This window comes from Dendrobates tinctorius, unplaced genomic scaffold (assembly GCF_039654945.1).
Source record: "Dendrobates tinctorius isolate UK_male_01 unplaced genomic scaffold, ASM3965494v1 ptg000347l, whole genome shotgun sequence".
NCBI classification, from domain to species: domain Eukaryota; kingdom Metazoa; phylum Chordata; class Amphibia; order Anura; family Dendrobatidae; genus Dendrobates; species Dendrobates tinctorius.
Window position 1 is genome coordinate 815,734 of NW_027362013.1, and position 23,678 is coordinate 839,411.

The 23,678-nt window shown below is 43.5% G+C and overlaps 1 pseudogene; it reads right to left on the reverse strand.

Annotated features, from left to right (window-relative positions):
* LOC141074999 (cytosol aminopeptidase-like) overlaps positions 1 to 23,678 on the reverse strand; it is a 46,760-nt pseudogene that overhangs the window by 21,003 nt on the left and 2,079 nt on the right.

Consider the following 23,678-nt stretch of genomic DNA (forward strand, 5'->3'; position numbering starts at 1 on the left):
GGAGTTTATTAAAGCAAAGAAGTGAAATATTCTTGAATGGCCAAGTCAGTCACCTGATCTCAACCCAATTGAGCATGCATTTCACTTGTTAAAGACTAAACTTCAGACAGAAAGGCCCACAAACAAACAGCAACTGAAAACCACCGCAGTGAAGGCCTGGCAGAGCATCAAAGAGGAGGAAACACAGCGTCTGGTGATGTCCATGAGTTCAAGACTTCAGGCAGTCATTGCCATCAAAGGGTTTTCAACCAAGTACTAGAAATGAACATTTTATTTACAATTATTTATTCTGTCCAATTACTTTTGGTCCCTTTAAAAACAGGGTGGCACATGTTAAGGAGCTGAAACTCCTAAACCCTTCATCCAATTTTAATGTGGATACCCTCAAATGAAAGCTGAAAGTCTGAACTTCAACTGCATCTGAATTGTTTTGTTTGAAATTCATTGTGGTAATGTCTAGAACCAAAATTAGAAAAATATTGTCTCTGTCCAAATATATATGGACCTAACTGTATCTTATAAAGCAGCATAGACAACGGTACAAGGGGCAAAACATCCAACAGTTCAAGCCAAATAGCTTACAGCATGGAAGCATTACTTACATAAAAGGTCCTACTTGTTAAAGCGTTCCCACCGCCCCAACGTACGTTTCATCCAGTACTTCATCAGGAGGCGTGTGAAGTACTAGATATCTTATTTATAAGATATGATAAGCATACTACCTCATAAAATCCCTGGTCTCTGCTGCAGATGTAATAGCGCTGTGAACCCTGAGCTGTGTATAATCCCACCCACATCCCTGACTGGCAACTTACTGTGTATAGGCAAAAAGCTGCCAATCAGTGGTGGAGATTACACAGATTAGCTGGACTGCCTGGCACGCTACATCCAGTCCCCCAATGATCATCTCTTTGCTGATAAAACAATGATTGTATTGAAACTACAGCAAGCAGCTGATCAAGTGACACATCGCCGGAATCAGTCCCTATAGTATGCTGCTCTCAGATTACATACCAAAACCTGCTGATGGATTCCCTTTTAATACTGTGATAAATATATATAGATTTTCGACAATGCAGCTAATTCTGGAACACGTTTACTGCAAACGTCTTGGGAAACATTATGCAAAATGCTATAAAAGTGTCATTCCATGTGGGGTACAGTTAATCCGGTGCTTTTCCTATAGCGGCACAGACGTTGCAGCACAATTATGATGTTCCTGCACTTGACTCGCAGTGTTGAGTGCCCAGAGAACATACAGTGCCTTGCGAAAGTATTCGGCCCCCTGGAACTTTTCAGCCTTTTCCCACATATCATACTTCAAACATAAAGATACCAAATGTAAATTTTTGGTGAAGAAACAACAACAAGTGGGACACAATTGTGAAGTTGAATGAAATGTATTGGTTATTTTAAATTTTTGTGGAAATTCAAAAACTGAAAAGTGGGGCGTGCAATATTATTCGGCCCCTTTAATGTAACACTTTGTTGCGCCACCTTTTGCTGCGATTACAGCTGCAACTCGCTTGGGGTATGTCTCTATCAGTTTTGTACATCGAAAGACTGAAATTCTTGCCCATTCTTCCTTGGCAAACAGCTCGAGCTCAGTGAGGTTTGATGGAGATCGTTTGTGAACAGCAGTTTTCAGCTCTTTCCACAGATTCTCGATTGGATTCAGGTCTGGACTGTGACTTGGCCATTCTAACACCTGGATACGATTATTTGTGAACCATTCCATTGTAGATTTTGCTTTATGTTTGGGATCATTGTCTTGTTGGAAGACAAATCTCCCATCCCAGTCTAAGGTCTTTTGCAGACTCAAACAGGTTTTCTTCAAGAATGGTCCTGTGTTTGGCTCCATCCATCTTCCCATCAATTTTAACCTTCCTCCCTGTCCCTGCTGAAGAAAAGCAGGCCCAAACCATGATGCTGCCACCACTATGTTTGGCAGTGGGGATGGTGTGTTCAGGGTGATGAGCTGTGTTGCCTTTACGCCAAACATATCGTTTGCCATTGTTGCAAAAAAGTTCGATTTTGGTTTCATCTGACCAGAGCACCTTCTTCCACATGTTTGGTGTGTCTCCCAGGTGGCTTGTTGCAAACTTTAAATGACACTCTTTATGGATATCTTTGATAAATGGCTTTCTTGCTACTCGTCCATAAAGGCCAGATTTATGCAGTGTACGACTGTTGTCCTATGGACAGACTGTCCTACCTCAGCTGTAGATCTCTGCAGTTCATCCAGAGTGATCATGGGCCTCTTGGCTGCATCTCTGATCCGTCTTCTCCTTGTATGAGATGAAAGTCTAGAGAGACAGTCGGGTCTTGGTAGATTTGCAGTGGTATGATACTCCTTCCATTTCAATATGATCGCTTGCACAGGGCTCCTTGGGATGTTTAAAGTTTTTAAAATCATTTTGTATCCAAATCCGGCTTTAAACTTCTCCACAACAGTATCACGGACCTGCCTGTTGTGTTCCTTGGTCTTCATGATGCTCTCTGTGCTTCAAACAGAACCCTGAGACTATCACAGAGCAGGTGCATTTATACGGAGACTTGATTACACACAGGTGGATTATATTTATCATCATTAGTCATTTAGGACAACATTGGATCACTCAGAGATCCACAATGAACTTCTGGAGTTAGTTTGCTGCACTGAAAGTAAAGGGGCTGAATAATATTGCACGCCCCACTTTTCAGTTTTTGAATTTCCACAAATTCAAAATAACCAATAAATTTCATTCAACTTCACAATTGTGTTCCACTTGTTGTTGATTCTTCATCAAAAATTTACATTTGATATCTTTATGTTTGAAGCATGATATGTGGGAAAAGGTTGAAAAGTTCCAGGGGGCCGAATACTTTTGCAAGGCACTGTAGATGTGAAGAGCTTACTGAGCCTTTGCAGGAAAGGTTTCTGTGGCTCAGTGTGTAACACTTGCTTTGCAGCACTGGGGTCCTGGGTTGAATCCCGCCAATAACATCTGTAAGGAGCTTGCATGTTCTCCCAGTGTTTTTGTGGGTTTCCTCCCACACTCCAAAGACAGACTGATATGGAATCTAGATTGTGATCCCCATTGGGGACAGGGATGATGTCTGTAAAGTGCTGCGGAATTAATGGCGCTATATAGTGGAATAAAATAAACTCTACCTTCCATACGGCATTGTTGAGACTTTTTTCTTCTTTTTGGCCTTAAGCTCATCATATTCATATAACCCCAGAACGGCCCCTTCTGCCGCGGCCTGAGCGTCTCTGCAGGGGTCAACGTCAACATGTGCAATCTCCAAATCCTGCATGTGCCTACAGCCCGCTGGGTGGGAAAGCAACAAATAGTCAGAAGTCAGGGCAGGTAAAGCCCCCACACGCAATAGATGTCCGGCTGACTGCTAAGGCACCAGACCCCTCACTACATGGCCGAGTGTTCCTGTGTTCTCTATGGGGGGGCCGCTGTCGGACTCCTCCAGCGTCAGCTCATCTCCATGGAGAACAAAAGGGTTGATGCTTTTAAACAGGTGTCTGACCTGTCATAGACCCCCGTACACGGACTCACTGCTGACCTCTCACACATTGGCAGGGTCAGTCCACTTTATGCTGGTTTTACATTAGCATTTTTTGCGCAGCACAACGTGCGTGTCCATGGGCATGCCTACCTATGTTTAACATGGCGCGCGCATGGTCTTGCGTTTGCACGCGTTCATACGCATTTTCGTGCACACGCGTTTTTTCGCCGTGTGCGCCTAGGCGCGCCCGACGCAACCTGTTGCATTTTTTGGTCTGCTGAAAGGCGTAAAAACACGCATGCGCACAGAATGTGACAAAATAACGCATTACAGTCTATGGGAATGCAGGTGTGTGCATGGACATGCGTTCGTCTGTGTTTTCGTGCGCATGCGTTTTTGGGGTAAATATGTGTAGAAACTGGTTTTAACCCCTAGAGAACGAATGCGCAAAAAAAACGCAAACGCATGCAAAAACACATCATGCGTTTTTTGTATGCGTTTGTATTGGGCACGATGCGCTGCACAAAAAAACACTAAGGCCTCTTTCACACATCAGGTTTTCGCTGTCAGGCGCGATCCGGCGCTTTTGACAAAAACCGGATTCGGCGAAATGCAATGCCGGATCCGGTTTCCCCCCATTGACTTGCATTTGCGCCGGATCGCGCCGGATGGCCATGCGTTTCATCCGGTTTTCGCCGGATTTGGCAATGTGTCTCAATCCGGCGTCTGGAAAAACGGCTACTGTAACGTTTTTTGTCTCCGGCGAAAAAGCCGGACACGCCGGATCCGGCGCGTCCGGCTTTTTCACACAATGAAAGCCTATGAGCGCCGCAATGCGCCGGATTCGGCGACAGCCGGATCCGGTGGCCGGATCCGTTTTTTTTGGTCTGAGCATGCTCAGTAGCTCTGCCCACAAGACACATATATAAAAGCAAGACAGTGGGACCCTCAGCCACACCCAACATGCCACCCAAGACAGCAACCAGGCGCAGGAGAAGGCAGGAGACCACTGCAGCAGCACCATCAGCACCACCACCACGCCAAATGGAGCAGCAAATGGAACATGCTGAGGAGGGGAGTCCAGCAGCAGATGAGAGACGGTAATTATCAAATCCCCCATTCCTCCAAACTAGGGCCATGGAATATCAAGATATTCATTGGCCCTTTGTTTCTCTTTATTCAACAGCCGCCCAAGAGTTGCAGCAGCAGCACTGGCAGCAGCAACACCACCCACAGCCATGGAGTCTGGCCAGCAGGAAGACAGCACATCTTCTTCTGGGAGCCCTCCCTCTCATCGTCAGCGTTTGACGGTAAGTTTTTATTTCCAAAATCCATCATCTCTGGAATATATGTGTATTCATTGCCTTTTATTTCAAAACAGGAATCACAAGCTGAAGAGGAGCTCCCAGAAAAAGAAGGAAGGGGTGGACAGACACCTGGAGTGGGCTCACAATTGGTAAGTTTTTGGCATCAAACGCAGAAACACAACATCACACTACACACAACACATAGAAAACAATGTTCTGCAGACCACACACAGCAAACAAATGCCTACATCCTAAGAAATAACATTTTTTGTTTTCTTCTCTAGTCTTCCCAATCTGGTGCTCGGTCAAGAGGTTCTCGCAGTGCCTCCCAGGGTCGTCGGCGACAGCAACGCGGCGGTCACCAGCGTGTAAGTATAAATATTTTTGCTTTTTTTTTTTTGCACTTTTTATTTCATTTCTTTTGTGGAGGCCAATTATGTTATTTTTGTCTTTTTCTTTAACAGCCTTCACAGCGTGGTCCCGACTCTGACGGTGAGGATGGAGGACTCGATGTGGACCACCTCATCGATCTCGTCAGAGAAAGGGAGCCGCTCTGGAATATGGCTGACCGACGCCACGCTGACCTGATCGTTACCCGACGACTCTGGGAGGAAATCTGTTCGCTCCTTGTGGACCGCTGGGAGGACCTCGATGCTCGGGCCCAGATTAAAGAGCGTAAGTATATACAGTACCGGTTGCTTGATGTAAACCAGTGTTTCCCGAACAACAGTCCTCGTGGTCCCCACGGATCATGTGTTCAGGATTTCTATTTACTATGGAAATCCTGAAAACATGACCCCTGGGGACCATGAGGACTGGAGTTTGGGAAACACTGATGTTGTATACTAACCACTTTGTCCTTTCTCGTTTCAGGGGACAGAATTGTGAAGCGGTGGCGGTCTGTGAGGGATCGTTTCAAGAAGGAGTTCAATAAAGAGATGCGGGCCCCGAGTGGATCTGGAGGACGCAGGAGCAAGTACAAGTACGCACAAGCCCTGTCGTTCCTCCAGGATACAATGGTCACCAGAAGGTAAATATTACACACCACATGTGAAAAAAAAATGTTTAGATGTAACAATTTTTTTTCAGCCAGGGCCATACCATGTCACTATTTTAATTGTTTTTTTTTCTCTTTATTCCACAGCACGGTGAGCAGCACTCGGGAGCCTGCACGGTTGGACCCTACTGAGGAGATCCCTGAGGAGACCGGCACCGAGGGACACTTCGACCGCCCCGGTACATCTGCACCTTCACAGCCTTCCAACACATTCGACCCCTCTGTCCCATCCACCAGCACAGGAGCATCGTGGCCGCCTACATTACATGAAGCTGCTGGTGAGGAGATCGCTTTCCCTTTACCCCACCCTTCTGCCCCTGCCACCTCTAGTACACCTGCGGGTACTGGGCGGCAGCGGCAGAGGGGTCAGGAAAAGACTTATGCGCCAGAGTTCTTGCATCTGAATGAATCTTTCCAGAACTGTCTAAAAGTCTTGTCAGAGCAAATCTCCTCAGGCTTTCAGCAGATCAACTCCAGCATTCTGGAGGTGAAGACACTTCTGCAAACCATGCATTCAGAAGCAAGATCTTCGCCAAACCACACCTTTTTCAGGTCTGTTGTGGAGCGCATGGAAACGCTATCTCCTACCCAGCAGATGCATGTAATGCATTCATGCCACGGTGCTCTCCAGCACGTTACCTCCCAACCTCCTCCTCCCACCCCAGTAGTTCCTCCACCTGCACCCCCTCCAGCCACTTTCCATCCTCCCCCTCCTATTACATACCATCCACCTCCCCAGTACCAGCAACCTCCCCAGTACCAGCAACCTCCCCACTTCCAGCAACCTGCCCCATACCAAACTCCTTCCCCATACAACTTGCCATCAACATCATCTGCTCCTACAGTCCCTGCCCAATCCTCCACTCCACCGCCCACCACCTCTTCTGCCTCCCACATGTCCACCCATTCTGTAGCTTTTTCCACACCTTCACCTCTAACTGTTCCTTCCCCACCACGATCCCAGTCCTCTCTCCACACTCCCAGTGTCGAAGTGTCCCGCAGCCCCTCCAGCAGTATTTCCACCCCACACTACACAGATTTATAATATGTGTATTTTAATAAAAATGACCAGTTTTATGGTTTCAAAGCTTTATTAAAAAAGTTTATTAAAATTTAAAAACAGTTTACTAAAAAAAACATTTTTCAATAAAAGTTAAATTATTTTACACTGGTTGTCTGTCATTTCTTTCTGCGGCCAAAAAGGTTAAATACAGGGTATTTAAAAGGTAAAAAGGTATTCAAAACTAGGTATATAACTGTGGGTAAATTTTAGCTTTTTGCCACAATTGTGTTCCTGGTTGTGTTTGAAGCAAAATATTTCACCTAAAAATCTTTAAAAAAATTAAAGATGTGTCTGACAGGATATCAGGAATCTTCAGACCTACAGATGACTTCCCATTCCTGCTACTACATGTGGGGACAAATGACACCGCAAGAAACGACCTGGAAACCATCTGCAGAGACTTTGAAGACTTAGGCAAGAAAGTGAAAGAACTGGGAGCGCAGGTGGTCTTCTCTTCCATCCTCCCAGTGGATGGCCATGGAACAAGGAGGTGGAATAAGATTCTGCAGGTGAACAACTGGCTACGTCGATGGTGCCGTCAGCAACGATTTGGATTTCTGGATCACGGAGTGAACTACTTATACGATGGACTACTTGCTAGAGATGGGGTGCACCTTACGAAGACTGGAAAGCATGTATTTGGAAGTCGCCTTGCTACACTTGTAAGGAGAGCTTTAAACTAGAACAACATGGGAAGGGAAGCAAAAGACCAGAAAAAGCCATACACCTGACAAATGCTATTGAGAACTCTGCTATTAGAAGTGGAAAGGAAGAACAAAGACGAAAGAATATAATTAATAAAAATATTGGAGAAAGAGAAACCAATCACAAACTAAAATGTTTCTATACTAATGCACAAAGCATGGGCAACAAACAAGGAGAATTGGAACTACTAACACAGGAAAAGAAATATGATGTCATTGGAATCACTGAAACTTGGTGGGACAATACACATGATTGGAATACAAGACTAGAAGGATACAACTTATTTGCAAGAAACAGACTTGATAAACGAGGAGGGGGTGTTGCATTGTATGTTAGAAACGCGTATATCTGCACAGAGATTGAAGCTTCAGAGACTGGGAGTTCTGTGGAAACTGTTTGGGTAAGAATACAAGGACAGAACAATGGAAAGGACACCATTGTAGGCATTTACTACAGGCCGCCTGTGCAAGCTGAAGATATGGATGAACTCTTTATGCATCAAATGGCCAAGTTCTCCAAAAAATATGACATAGTTGTCATGGGAGATTTCAACTATCCAGACATTTGTTGGGAATCTCTCTCAGGCAAAACTAACAGGTCAAGGAAATTCTTATCCTCTCTTGCTGACAACTTTATCTTCCAAAAGGTAGGGGAGAAAACAAGGAGAACTGCTACCTTGGATCTAATCCTTATAAACAGGGAGGAAATGGTTGAGGAGGTAAAAGTGGCTGGAACCCTAGGAGGTAGCGACCATGCTATTTTAGAATTTTGGATAACTAGAGGAGGAAGACCTGTGAAGACTCAGACGTCAAGGTTAGATTTCAGAAAGGCAGATTTTAAGGGATTCAGAAAGATAATTGGAGGGATCCAATGGCTGGATATCCTTAAAGACAAAAATGTCCAGGAAGGATGGGAAATCTTGAAAAATGAAATTCTCAAAGCACAGTTGTTAACAATTCCGAAAAGAGGGAAAAATAGGAAGCATTTAAGGAAACCAGGATGGATGAACACAGAACTTGAGCACATGCTAAAAAGGAAGAAAAAAATGTTTATAAAATGGAAAGAGGGAGGCATATCTAAAGAAGAATATAATGCTGTCTGCAGAACCTGCAGGGCACAAATCAGATTATTTAAAGCTGACAATGAATTGAGGCTTGCAAGAGATGTCAAAAGCAATAATAAAGGATTTTGGGGATATGTCAAAAGTAAAAGAAAAGTCAAAGATGCTATAGGATTTTTACAGGATGAAAATGATGAAATGGTAAGACAGGATGTTGAGAAGGCTGAACTTTTAAATTCCTATTTTGCATCTGTTTTCTCTCAGAAAGGAAATGTAACACCAACTGTTATTCACTGTCCTATTAAGGGAATAGAAGAATCCAGGATATCTATAAACAGAATGATAGTGAGGAAACACTTAGCTAACCTAAATGAATTCAAGTCTCCAGGTCCAGATGAATTACACCCCAGAGTACTGAAGGAGATAGCAGAAGAAATTTTTGAACTCCTCTCCATAATCTTTGAAAATTCTTGGAGAAAAGGAGAAGTGCCAGAAGACTGGAGAAGAGCAAATGTTGTTCCTATCTTCAAAAAGGGGAAGAAGGTGAACCCAGGCAACTATAGGCCGGTGAGTCTGACTTCTATACCAGGAAAGATCTTTGAACAAATTATTAAACAACATGTATGTCAATACCTGGATAAGAATGAAGTGATTAAACAGAGTCAGCATGGGTTTGTAACTAATAAGTCATGTCAGACTAACTTAATTTCCTTCTATGATGGTATCACTGATTGGGTGGATCAAGGAAATGCTGTAGATATAGTATATCTTGACTTCAGCAAAGCATTTGACAAAGTCTCTCATACAATCCTTATTGAAAAAATGACTAAGTATGGAATGGACAAGGCAACTGTTAGGTGGATTCATAACTGGCTTAGTGATCGGACCCAAAGAGTGGTCGTAAATGGCTGCACATCCAGTTGGAAGAATGTCTCAAGTGGGGTACCACAGGGCTCTGTCCTGGGTCCTGTATTGTTCAACATCTTTATCAACGATTTAGATGAAGGAATTGAGGGTAAACTGATTAAATTTGCTGATGACACAAAGCTAGGAGGGATAGCTAATACTAGAGAAGAGAGAGAGAGGATTCAAAAAGATTTAAATAAACTGGAGAAGTGGGCAGCAACTAACAGAATGGTTTTTAACAGGGAGAAATGCAAAGTACTACATCTGGGCAATAAAAATGAAAAAAGCATATATAGAATGGGAGGAATAGGGCTAAGTGACAGCACATGTGAAAAAGACTTGGGTATACTAATAGATCACAGACTGAATATGAGTCAACAGTGTGATGCAGCAGCAAAAAAGGCAAATGCAATTCTAGGATGTATTAACAGAAGCATACAGTCTAGATCACGTGAAGTCATTATTTCCCTCTACTCCTCTTTGGTCAGACCTCATCTGGAATATTGTGTCCAGTTTTGGGCACCACATTTTAAAAAAGACATCAACAAACTGGAGCAAGTTCAGAAAAGAGCGACCAGAATGGTGACCGGTCTGCAAACCCTGTGTTATGAGGAAAGGTTGCAGGATTTGGGAATGTTTAGTTTGCAAAAGAGAAGCCTGAGAGGAGACTTAATAGCTGTCTACAAATATCTAAAGGGCTGTCACATTGTAGAAGGATCAACTTTATTCTCATTTGCACAAGGAAAGACTAGAAGCAATGGGATGAAACTGAATGGGAGGAGACACAGATTAGATATTAGAAAAAACTTTTTGACAGTTAGAGTGATCAATGAGTGGAACAGGCTGCCACGAGAAGTTGTGAGTTCTCCTTCAATGGAAGTCTTCAAACAGAGGCTGGACAGACATCTGACTGGGATGATTTAGCGAATCCTGCTTTGAGCAGGGGGTTGGACCAGATGGCCCAGGAGGTCCCTTCCAACTCTACGATTCTATGATTCTATGATTCTATGAAAAGTTGTGTTTATTGTTGGTGATTTCCTAACAATGTACACAACTTTTGTTAAAAGGTGAAATACTTTGCATAAAACACAACCAGGTACACACCTGTGGCCTAAAGCTAAAAATAGTAAGACCATGACAAGATAGCCAACTTTGGTTGGCAAAGGTATATACTGTTGGTACAGAAGGTACACAATTTTGGTTAAGGGCACAAATCTTTCACACTCTGTCATCCTGCCAGTGTACTCAGCCTTGAGGGGACATAAAGTATAGTGCAAAATTGTCCCTCATTACTGAAACCGTCACAGAACTTCTAGTGGTAATGTCATGGTAATCTTGCAAGGTGGTTTCTTCAGAGGTGTCCTCAATGGAAATGGGTTCCTTGCAGATAACAAAATTGTGGAGTACCACGCACGCTTTGATCACCTCGTCCACAGTTTCTGTCTTGAGGTTGATCGCAGTCAATAGGACCCGCCATTTGGCTGTCAGAATACCAAAGGTACATTCAACCATTCTTCTTGCTCTTGTGAGGCGGTAATTAAAAATGCGTTTTGTTCTTGACAATCCTCTGCTACCGTACGGTTTCAAAAGGTGTTCTTACAGCTGGAAGGCTTCATCCCTTACACAGACAAATGGCATAGGTGGACCAGATGTTTGCGGCAGCGGTCTAGGGGGTGGGAACTGGAAGGTGTTTCCATACAGTTTATGCCCCATGGCAGACAGTTTGAAAACTTGAGAGTCATTGGAGCGGCCATAGGCCCCAATATCAACAGCAATAAATTTGTATTCCGCGTCAGCGATGGCCATGAGGACAATTGAAAAATATTTCTTGTAATTGAAATATTCCGATCCCGATCCGGCTGGCTTTACAATGCGGATATGTTTCCCGTCCACAGCGCCCAAGCAGTTGGGAAACTGACATATCTGTTGAAACTTTTCTGAAATTTCAATCCACCTCTCTGTTGTTGGCTCTGGTAAAAACTCTTCAGCTAAGGAGTCCCAGAGTGCACGGCATGTGTACTTCACTATTCCAGATATGGTGGAAATCCCGAGTCTGTACTGGAAATGCAGTGACGAAAGGGATTCTCCAGTTGCAAGAAATCTGTGGAGAATTAAAAAACAATCAATTAGTTTTAAATCACAGCATTACATACCAAAACTCAGCTATAACACTTGGAGATACAAACTACCACCAACAAGTTTGCAGTGAAAGTGTGCTCTGATGCGATCACATCCAATAAATGTGGCTTACCTTAAAGTCACCATCAGACGCTCTGCGGGTGAAACAGAGAAGCGGCAATAGGTGTCTGCTTTTCTTATGAGGTGTGCAATGCGCTCCACCAAGTAATCAAAATTCTCCATTTTCATCCAGACATATCCAAAAAATTTATCCGGGTTTCGTCGAAGGTCCATGCATAGTGTAGAATAGACCCCACGCGTCATTCTCTTGGCTGTGATGGGGTGGATCCACAAACGTCGTCTACGATGCCTGATGCGCTGCTGTCTCGCTCTCTCCTTCTCCAGAACAATCACCCTCAAACGATTCGCCTCCGCTATAAAATCCGCCAAATTCTTCAAAATATTTCCAATGACAACATCCATCTTCGCCAGTAACTTGCTTTTCTCTCCAACCTGCACTTTCTCCTCTACAACCTGTCAAAGAAGGGCTGTAGGAACACGCTATATATAGTTTTCCAGTAGCCAATCCCGTTCGGAAGGCCACAAGGGGTGTTTTTAAAAACCGGATCCGGCGTAATCCGTCGAAAAACGGATGAACCGGATGAGACGGATCCGGTTTTGTCTGTCAAGAACAAGACGGATCCGGCAGAAAAACGGATCCGTCACATCCGGTTTTATGAAATATTTGCCGGATCCGGCGCTCCGGCACAACGCCGGATCGCGCCTGACGCCGAAAACCTGATGTGTGAAAGTAGCCTAATGTGAAATTAGCCTTAGAGTAATGTGTAATGGGGTTTTATTCACATTTGTAGTTATTTGCCATAATTAATCACAATAACACAGAAAAATAAAGCAGCAGGATGAGAAATGGGTCCATTTACAGCATCAACAATAGTCAATTCTGGCTGCTTACACCGGCAACAGATATAGGATTTTTTTTTTTTTGCTTAGAAACATGTATTTGGAGCAGAAAATATAATTTTTTACATTGCGTTTTTTTAATTAAACATTGTGCACAGTTTAGCTTTTCCAGGCTCTTAGGTTTTCTCACATTTCGATGTGGTCTGTGGTTATAGATCAGATGAGTGAAACTCAGAAAAGTTACGAATTCATAGAATCATAGATTCGTAGCGTTGGAAGGGACCTCCTGGGCCATCTGGTCCAACCCCCTGCTCAAAGCAGGATTCGCTAAATCATCCCAGTCAGATGTCTGTCCAGCCTCTGTTTGAAGACTTCCATTGAAGGAGAACTCAGCACTTCTCGTGGCAGCCTGTTCCACTCATTGATCACTCTGTCAAAAAGTTTTTTCTAATATCTAATCTGTGTCTCCTCCCATTCAGTTTCATCCCATTGCTTCTAGTCTTTCCTTGTGCAAATGAGGATAAAGTTGATCCTTCTACAATGTGACAGCCCTTGAGATATTTGTAGACAGCTATTAAGTCTCCTCTCCGTCTTCTCTTTTGCAAACTAAACATTCCCAAATCCTGCAACCTTTCCTCATAAGACAGGGTTTGCAGACCGGTCACCATTCTGGTTGCTCTTTTCTGAACTTGCTCCAGTTTGTTGATGTCTTTTTTAAAATGTGGTGCCCAAAACTGGACACAATATTCCAGATGAGGTCTGACCAAAGAGGAGTAGAGGGCAATAATGACTTCACGTGATCTAGACTGTATGCTTCTGTTAATACATCCTAGAATTGCATTTGCCTTTTTTGCTGCTGCATCACACTGTTGACTCATATTCAGTCTGTGATCATTAGTATACCCAAGTCTTTTTCACATGTGCTGTTGCTTAGCCCTATTCCTCCCATTCTGTATATGCTTTTTTCATTTTTATTGCCCAGATGTAGTACTTTGCATTTTTCCCTGTTAAAAACCATTCTGTTAGTTGCTGCCCACTGCTCCAGTTTATTTATATCTTTTTGAATCCTCTCTCTCTTCTCTAGTATTACCTATCCCTCCTAGCTTTGTGTCATCAGCAAATTTAATCAGTTTACCCTCAATTCCTTCATCTAAATCGTTGATAAAGATGTTGAACAATACAGGACCCAGGACAGAGCCCTGTGGTACCCCACTTGAGACATTCTTCCAACTGGATGTGCAGCCATTTACGACCACTCTTTGGGTCCGATCACTAAGCCAGTTATGAATCCACCTAACAGTTGCCTTGTCCATTCCATACTTAGTCATTTTTTCAATAAGGATTGTATGAGATACTTTGTCAAATGCTTTGCTGAAGTCAAGATATACTATATCTACAGTATTTCCTTGATCCACCCAATCAGTGATTCCATCATAGAAGGAAATTAAGTTAGTCTGACATGACTTATTAGTTACAAACCCATGCTGACTCTGTTTAATCACTTCATTCTTGTCCAGGTATTGACATACATGTTGTTTAATAATTTGTTCAAAGATCTTTCCTGGTATAGAAGTCAGACTCACCGGCCTATAGTTGCCTGGGTCCACCTTCTTCCCCTTTTTGAAGATAGGAACAACATTTGCTCTTCTCCAGTCTTCTGGGACTTCTCCTGTTCTCCAAGAATTTTCAAAGAATTCATTCAGACCAAGCTCACTGATAGATTCTCAGTTAACTCATCCGGCTGCAAGCAATAGGCCGTGCAACTCCGAGGCTTCAGAAGTCAAAGGGTGAAAAACTTTTAATGAAACCTATTTCAAAATGATTTTTTAGCCCCAGATATTTTCACGTGAGAGGGGAAAAAAAAGTTCCCAAAAGGTGAATAGCCCTTAATTAGAAAAGGAGGACCAAGCAGAATATTTGCTGGGTGTCAGATGTAACATAGTAATTAAGGTTGAAGGGAGACTTTAAGTCCATCTAGTTCAACCCATATCCTATCCTAACTTGCCCTAACATGTTGATCCAGAGGAAGGCAAAAAAACCCCATGTGGCAAACAGTGAGCTTCATATTGGGGAAAAAAATTCCTTCCCGACTCCACATACGGCAATCAGACTAGCTCCCTGGATCAACGCAACACTAAGGAAACTAGTGTATATACCCTGTAATATTATACTTTTCAAGAAAGGCATCCAGTCCCCTCTTAAATTTTAGTAGGGAATCACTCATTACAACATCATATGGCAGAGAGTTCCACAGTCTCACTGCTCGTACAGTAAAGAATCCGCGTCTGTGAGTATGCTTAAACCTTCTTTCCTCCAGACGTAGAGGATGCCCCCTTGTCCCCGTCACAGGTCTAAGAGTAAAAAGATCATTAGAAAGGTCTTAGTATTGTCCCCGCATATATTTATACATTGTAATAAGATCACCCCTAAGCCTTCGATTCTCCAAACTAAATAACCCCAAGTGTAATAACCTGTCTTGGTATTGCAGACCCCCCAGTTCCCTAATAACCTTGGTCGCTCTTCTCTGCACCCGCTCCAGTTCAGCTATGTCTTTCTTATACACCGGAGACCAGAATTGTACACAGTATTCTAAGTGTGGTCGCACTAGTGACTTATATAGAGGTACAATTATGTTCTCCTCATGAGCATCTATGCCTCTTTTAATGCATCCCATTATTTTATTTGCCTTTGCAGCAGCTGCCTGACACTGGCCACTAAATGTGAGTTTGTCGTCCACCCATACACCTAGGTCTTTTTCAGTGACTGTTTTACCCAGTGTTTTACAATTAAGCACATAATTATACATCTTGTTCGTTCTACCCAAGTGCATGACCTTACATTTATCCCCATTAAAGCTCATTTGCCATTTATCAGCCCAAGCTTCTAGTTTACATAAATCCTCCTGTAATATAAAATTGTCCTCCTCTGTATTGATTACCCTGCAGAGTTTAGTGTCATCTGCAAATATTGAAATTCTACTCTCTATGCCCCTTACAAGGTCATTAATAAATATGTTAAAAAGAAGCGGGCCCAAAACTGACCCCTGTGGTACCCCACTGCTAACCGTGACCCAGTCCGAGTGTGCTCCATTAATAACCACCCTTTGTTTCCTATCCCTGAGCCAGCTCTTAACCCACCTACACATATTTTCCCCTATCCCCATTGTTCTCATTTTATGTATCAACCTTTTGTGTGTCACCGTATCAAAAGCTTTTGAAAAGTCCATGTACACCACGTCCACTGCATTCCCTTGGTCCAGTCCGGAACTTACCTCTTCATAAAAGCTTATCAGATTAGTCTGACAGGAACGGTCCCTTGTAAACCCATGTTGATATTGGGTCATAAGTTTATTCTTCTCCAGATACTCCAGTATAGTATCTCTTAGAAAACCCTCCAGGATTTTACCCACAGTTGAGGTTAAACTTACTGGCCTATAATCTCCAAGTTCAGTTTTTGTCCCCTTTTTGAATATTGGCAGTCCTGTGGTACAGACCCTGTTATTATGGAATCTTTAAAGATTAAAAATAATGGTCTGTCTATGACTGTGCTTAATTCCTGCAGTACTCGGGGGTGTATCCCATCCGGGCCCGGGGATTTGTCAATTTTAGTGATTTTTAGACGCCGCCGTACTTCCTGCTGGGTTAAGCAGGTGACATTTAATGGAGAATTTTTATCCCTGATCATGTTATCCGTCATGGGATTTTCTTGTGTAAACACTGTCGAAAAAAAGTTATTTAGCATATTGGCTTTTTCCTCATCCTCATCCACCATTTCACCCAGACTATTTTTAAGGGGACCAACACTATCATTTTTTAGCTTCTTACTATTTATGTAGTTAAAGAATATTTTGGGATTATTTATACTTTCTCTGGCAATGAGTCTCTCTGTCTCAATCTTTGCTGTTTTGATTTGCTTTTTACAGAATTTTTTTAATCTTCTGTATTTATTTAATGCCTTATCACTACCTATTTGCTTTAATTCTTTAAATGCTTTATTTTTATCTCTTATTGCGCCCCTTACAGCTCTATTTAGCCATAGCGGTTTCCTCCTATTTCTCGCATATTTATTCCCATACGGTATATATTGTGCACAGGTCCTATTCAGGATGCTAATAAACGTCTCCCATTTTCTTGGTGTATTTTTATGTCTCAGGATATCGTCCCAGTTAATTGCACCAAGATCATCTCTCATCCGTTGGAAATTTGCCTTCCTGAAGTTTAGTGTCCTTGTAACCCCTCTACTACACATCTTATTAAAGGATACATGAAAACTTATTAATTTGTGATCACTATTACCCAAGTGACCCCCAACCCTTACATTTGATATGCGGTCTGGCCTGTTGGTTAATATTAGGTCTAGCAGTGCCCCCCCTCTTGTTGGGTCCTGAACCAGTTGTGAAAGGTAATTGTCTCTCATAGTTATCAGACACCTATTCCCTTTGCTGGAACTGCAGGTTTCGGTTCCCCAATGTATTTCAGGGTAGTTGAAGTCCCCCATAATAATGACTTCTCCTTGAGTCGCAGCTTCATCTATTTGCTTTATGAGGATATTCTCTGTTGCTTCCATTATTTTTGGAGACTTATAACAAACCCCTATGAGTAATTTATTATTTTTCCCCCCTCCCCTTATCTCTACCCACAGGGACTCTACATTTTCATTAGATTCATATATATTATCACGCAGGATGGGTTTTAAGGATGATTTTACATATAAACACACGCCTCCCCCTCGTTTATTAGTACGGTCATTTCTGAACAGACTATAGCCCTGTACATTAACCGCCCAGTCATGGCTCTCATCCAGCCATGTCATAATTATGCTCCAACAACATTAACTCCAATTCCTCCATCTTGTTGGCGAGGCTTCTGGCATTAGTATACATGCACTTTATGTATCTCTATGTACCTCTATTCTCTCTTAAATTATTAACTGTTCTAACCCCACCCCCCATGCCACCCCCACCCCCAATTTCATTATTTGTGCCCAGGTCTCTATCTGCACTGTCTTCCCCTCCTATAAAAGGAATACCCTCCACCCCCGTCCATAGTTTAAACACTCCTCCAACCTTCTAGCCATTTTCTCCCCCAGCACAGCTGCACCCTCCCCATTGAGGTGCAGCCCGTCCCTAGCATAGAACCTGTAGCCAACGGAGAAGTCGGCCCAGTTCTGCAGGAACCCAAACCCCTCCTTCCTACACCAATTCCTGAGCCACTTATTAACCTCCCTAATCTCCCGTTGCCTCTCTGGTGTGGCACGTGGTACAGGAAGTATTTCCGAAAATACCACCTTGGAGGTCCTTGCTTTAAGCTTACAGCCTAATTCCCTGAAATCATCTTTAAGGACCTTCCACCTACCTCTAACTTTGTCATTTGTGCCAATGTGCACCATGACCGCTGGATCCTCACCAGCCCCTCCCAGTAATCTGTCAACCCGATCAGCGATGTGTCGGACTCGAGCGCCAGGTAGGCAGCACACCGTTCGACGATCCCTGTCTTTGTGACAGATTGCCCTATCTGTTCCCCTAATAATTGAGTCTCCCACTACCAGAACCTGTCTGGCCTGCCCTGCTCTCCTATTTCCCCCCTTACTGGAGCAGACACTCCTCCGGCTTTCAGAGGACATGCCTTGCTGCAGCAGTGCTACTCCTGCACTAACACTCCCCTCATCTGCCAACTTAGCAAACTTATTGGGGTGTGCCAGATCAGGACTAGCCTCCCTGGTGCTCTTCCCTCTACCCTGCCTTCTAACTGTCACCCAGCTAGCTGCTTCATTGTCCTGTAGCTCCAACCTAGCATCCCCCCTCATCTATCCCATTGAGCGTCTGCTCAGTGAGCAGAAGACTCCTTTCCATATTGTCTATGGATCTCAGTGTTGCCAGCTGCACATTTAGATCCAGAATCTGGGCTTCCAAATGCACAACGTGCTCACATCTCGCACAGCAGTATGCACCCTCGACCGGCTGTTCAAGGATTTCATACATGCGGCAAGACGTGCACTGGATGGCATTGGCAATAGTGGAGCACATCCTAATGGGGATTGCAAAAGACAATACGATAAGCAAAAATAAATAAAAAGTATTAATAAAATATAACAGCAATTCAGTAATACCTCCCTTGGAAACTCCCTGAATCCAAAGTCACTGAATCTCAAGTCACACACTTACCACAGTTCGCACTTACGCTCATGTCACACTCAGCTCGTTCACACTCGCTCAGGCAGAAGATTTAAAAGAATTTTTTTTTTCCCCCCTTTTACCAGCACACCACCTTGCTGCTCAATGCACTTCCAAAAGGAGTTAAGCCCCAACCAGCTGCCCCTTATAAACCCTTAATTACTGTATGAACTCCCACTCTTAATTAACCCCTTGTGAATATAGTTACACCTCAAGATTTAAATTCAATATAGTTAACCCTTAAAAACACAGATAGTAAAATAAGAGATTAAAGATTAGAGAGAGAAAAAAAAAAAATAGGTTAAACAAGCCCCCAAGCCCCCCAAAAATTGGGACAGGTAGAAAGCACTCAGCAACCTACAATTCAGCAACTCACACAGGTATTTGTTATAGGTTTTCCAAACACCTCTTCACTGAATCTCAAGTCACACACTTACCACAGTTCGCACATACGCTCAGGTCACACTCTGCTCGTTCACACTCGCTCAGGCAGAAGATTTAAAAGATTTCCCCCCCCCCCTTTTACCAGCACACCACCTTGCTGCTCAATGCACTTCCAAAAAAAAAAAAAACGTGTCAAGAATGTGACAAGACTAAGTCTAGCCATTCCCTTTAACTAATAAGCTGATGTACATTTTCCTTTTAGTTCACTACTGAAGTATTAAGAGAATCACTGCCAAAAATACAAAGGTCAGCGGTAACCACAGCCACGACCGGTCACACTAAGTTACCTGATACCGCAGCCCTAATGTTCTCCTTGCTTTCATTCCAGAGCTCCTGCTGGTGGACACCTGGCGACTGCTTCCCCAACCCCACCGTCACCACACTGTGGAAATCCTGCCATTGAAAGAGACCTGTTAATGACGGGGTGAAATTCTGTTCACAGCTCATGGGTACAATTGTACGTAGAAATAGGTCAGACCCATCAAATGCCGAGATAAAATGTGGTCAGGACACCGCCATAGTGTTCACTTAGGACAAACTGTGGCCGGCCTGTGGGTCACATGCAGCCCTTTGGCGGTTTCGTGTGGACTGGAACAGCCAAAGGCATGGAATCAGCGGAGTACCGCCCAGGAGTTGGGGGTGGCAGGGTGAGGGGCCTGGTATGGCATAGCATCACAAGTACAGTATAACACTATCTGCATCCTCAGAGTGTAGATACTGCTGAACACAACGGTCGAACAGGCAAGAGTCAGCTCCCTCCTCCACCAGTCAGAATGAGACAGCGCAGCGGGCAAGATGACATTACTAGATGTCTGTTACTGAGCCTCAGTACTTACAGCAAAGCACATCGGAGAAACAAGGCGAGGCGAGTAGTCATTCACTTGTGAGTGAGGGAAGTCTGGGAGGCATCATACTTTGTGTGGGGGAGGGTTGGGGGATCCATCATGCTGTACTATGAGGAAGCCATCACACGGTGTTTGGAGGACAGTGCTTTAGGGTCCCTCTCGCTGTGTGTTGAAAAGGTTTGTGGGATCCCCCATGCTGTGGGAGGGAGGGCTCCATCATGCTGTGTGAGGCCATCAAACTGCTTGTGGGGGGAAGGGCTGTGGGGTCCCATATGCTCTGCGTCGGGGAGAGCTGTGAGGGGCACATCATACTGTGCGTGTTGGAGAGGGGCATGGTGGCGAGGGGCACATCATACTGAGCGTGTTGGGCATGGTGGCGAGGGGCACATCATACTGAGCGTGTTGGTGAGGGGCACATCATACTGAGCGTGTTGGTGAGGGGCACATCATACTGAGCGTGTTGGTGAGGGGCACATCATACTGAGCGTGTTGGTGAGGGGCACATCATACTGAGCGTCGGGCATGGTGGCGAGGGGCACATCATACTGAGCGTCGGGCATGGTGGCGAGGGGCACATCATACTGAGCGTCGGGCATGGTGGCGAGGGGCACATCATACTGAGCGTTGGGCATGGTGGCGAGGGGCACATCATACTGAGCGTTGGGCATGGTGGCGAGGGGCACATCATACTGAGCGTTGGGCATGGTGGCGAGGGGCACATCATACTGAGTGTTGGGCATGGTGGCGAGGGGCACATCATACTGAGCGTTGGGCATGGTGGCGAGGGGCACATCATACTGAGCGTTGGGCATGGTGGCGATGGGCACATCATACTGAGCGTTGGGCATGGTGGCGAGGGGCACATCATACTGAGCGTTGGGCATGGTGGCGAGGGGCACATCATACTGAGCGTTGGGCATGGTGGCGAGGGGCACATCATACTGAGCGTCGGGGGGTTGCTATTGATCATGGCACAAAAGCTGAATCGGATATGTATGATAATAGAAAACAGTGATGTATATGGTTTTGATTAGTGGTTACTGATAAGCGTAAACCTTACAGTAATCCCAATCCTAACATGTAATAGCAGTAACAGCCAGACATACTTAATTCTGCTCAATATTAAATGATAAAATTAACAAAAATATATTAACACTGAACAGAATTAGTTTTAGTCTATTGGTTCGGCCCTACTCAGCCAGTCTCATGTCACCGCTTGGGATAAGTTACTCAACCCCAGGGTGGATAAAAATCAATGTTTATTTAAAAAAAAAATAAAAAAAAAAAATCGGATTTTTTTTTTATTTAAATCGGATTTTTTTCAATAAACTGCTTTTTGAGGAAAATATTTTACCATCCAAAGGTTCTTCCATCATGAGATAAAGCTGAATTGTTTAACTCAGTAGAATAAAGGCTGTATATGTGTAACATTCACAATGCCATGCTCTTCCAGAGGTTTCTGTAGGATTAGTGGGCAGTTTCTCTCCTATATTATCACAGACGCTCGCTTTACTTACGCAGTTCTCAAAACTGAATTTGACTCCGCAGAGGTCCCAGCCTCTTCTTCACGGCAAAAATGTTACAACATGAACAGAGTTGAGAAAAAGACCTTAATCCTATTGTTCTACAAACCTATGAATACAGAATCAACCCCTTCAGTGCCAAGTCCAAGAAGTTAGACAATATGTTTCTGATTGTTTGGAGTGGAATAGATCTGCACAACACAAGAAGAATGTGAATCTAAGTGTGAGGAGGAGGAAGGGCAAGCAGACAAGAAAATGAAAGTGAAACTTTGAGCACAATACTGCAGCATAGCCACTGTTTGTGTGTACGATCTGAGGTTTATTACATTCTTTCCTTATAATGGCAGCAGGCCGTAAAAGAGACCCAGTTTGGGAATATTTTAATCGGTAAGGCAGGCAAGCGTGCAAAATGCAAACGATGCAACAAAGAGATGCAAGGCCTGGTGGCGCGAATGAGGCAACATCATGAGAAGTGCGGTGATGAAGATGACCAAAGAAACACTTCTGAACAGACAGGATCTTCAGGTTGGTAAACATTTTTATTGAATCCTATTTCTAAAGACTGAACTGTCATGTGTGAGAAAAATTATATTTCTTATTATTACTGCATGTTACTGTCATTTGGTACAGTTATGAAGAAAAACAAATATTCCTTTTGGGGCAGGGGCAGTGATGTGTTGTGTACAATAAGCAGAAATTGTATAAACAATAAAATAACAGCATTGACTTTTTTTGTTTAGGGGAATTCATGGATTCTGGAAACTATCCACCTCCAAGATCACCATCATCCTGTTCTACAGTTTCAGAGTTATCCATCCAGGATAGTGCTTCATTAGCAGCAGCATCATCAGACACCCACAGCCACATATCACCATCACCCAAAAGGAAGACAAAACCTTTACCTCCTGGAACCACCATAGATAGGTTTGTGATAAGAACTAGCAGATTAGAAAAAGAGTTGATTGATGAAAAAATTGCCCAGTTTATTTATGCAACGAACTCTTCTTTCCGTCTGACTGAGAACCCACATTTCATTAATATGGTTCAGTCACTGAGACCAGGATACAGTCCACCCAGCAGAGCTGATGTTGCAGGGAAACTGCTGGATCAAGTGCATGACAGAGAAATGGAGCAATGTGCAACAGCTCTGGAGGGTAAAATTGTTAACCTAAGTATTGATGGGTGGAGTAATGTCCACAATGATCCTATTGTATGTGCTTGTATAACAACAGAAGAAGGTAAAGTCTTCCTTACACAAACAACTGATAAGTCAGGAAATGCACACACAGCAGAATACTTACACGAAGTGGCAGTAAAAGCTATAACGACATGTGAACAAAAATTCAAATGTCTAGTACGCAGTTTGGTCACTGACAATGCTGCAAACGTATCCAAGATGAGAAGAGATTTAGAAGAGCAGGGAGGGAATACAAAGCTGCTAATAACATATGGTTGCAGTGCTCATTTGCTGCACCTCTTAGCCAAAGACTTAAGTGTTCCAGAAATAAAGGCTAATGTTGTTGAAATTGCTAAATACTTCCGTAATAATCATTTTGCTGCAGCAGCTCTGAAAAGGATGGGTGGAACCAAGCTAACGCTCCCACAAGATGTTAGATGGAACTCTGTGGTGGACTGTTTTGAGCAGTATATCAAAAACTGGCCTATTCTGATGACACTTTGTGAAGAAAATCGAGATAAAATAGATGGCACTGTCACGGCCAAAATCCTCAACATTGGGCTTAAGAGAAATGTTGAACATATGCTGAGCTTCCTGAAACCCATCTCTCAAGCTTTAAACAAAATACAGAAAAATAGCTGTTTTATTGCGGATGCTGTTGAAATTTGGAAGGAACTGAGTGAACACTTAAAAACAGAACTACACATGGACAGAATTAAATTACAAGCAGTAAACAAACGAATGGGACAAGCACTGACTCCAGCTCATTTTTTGGCAAATATTGTCAATATCCAATATCAGGGTCAAAACCTAAGTGCTGAGGAAGAGGAGTTAGCTATGACATGGGTATCCAGCAATCATCCATCTTTAATGCCA